This window comes from Grammomys surdaster, unplaced genomic scaffold, assembly GCF_004785775.1.
Source record: "Grammomys surdaster isolate TR1022 unplaced genomic scaffold, NIH_TR_1.0 64, whole genome shotgun sequence".
Classification (NCBI taxonomy): Eukaryota; Metazoa; Chordata; class Mammalia; order Rodentia; family Muridae; genus Grammomys; species Grammomys surdaster.
The window spans coordinates 14,839,165-14,839,772 of record NW_021604566.1 but is presented as its reverse complement, the minus strand read 5'-3'; the positions used below and the strand labels follow the sequence as shown (position 1 = coordinate 14,839,772).

General features: G+C 42.9%; 1 protein-coding gene across 1 annotated transcript in view; it reads left to right on the top strand.

Moving 5' to 3' along the window:
- Prex2 (phosphatidylinositol-3,4,5-trisphosphate dependent Rac exchange factor 2) overlaps positions 1-608 on the top strand; it is a 295,598-nt gene that overhangs the window by 199,334 nt on the left and 95,656 nt on the right. The gene's annotated exons all lie outside the window — the stretch shown is intronic.

Genomic DNA, 608 nt, shown 5'->3' with positions numbered 1-608 from the left:
CTCTCTCTCTCTCTCTCTCTCTCTCTCTCTCTCTCTCTCTCTCTCTCACACACACACACACACACACACACACACACACACTTTAACAATGCATTTAGCTTCCCAAACCAGCTCACAATGTTCATGGTAACAGTGTTACAAGCCAAAAATCCCAACCCTTGCACCAGAAATAAAGTGCCCTCCCATCATCCAAACAGTCCACAGTGGCTTCCCATCATGCAACACGCTTGCTGAGGAGTTAAAGCCTGGTCCACAGCAGGAGTTGAAGACCAGGGCTCCACATCACATGAGTGTCAGAAATGGGAGAGCTGGAATGTGAACTTCTGTGACAGGTGAATGCAGAATTAGAGACAAAGCCATACACATTCCTTTGAAGAGAATTTTTTTCTATCTTGGCTTTATAGGATGGCGGTCTCCATCATCTGGGAAGATATCATAGACAACACATTATATTTTCAGTGGGAATGTACCCCTACTAAATTAGTTTGATAGGGGCAGGGGGCAAAAATCTGTATTTTAAAGGATATTTGTCAAGTAATTTGATTCACACACATTTGTGAATCCTCAGAATCCTTAAAGAAAGACACACATACACACACACAGACACA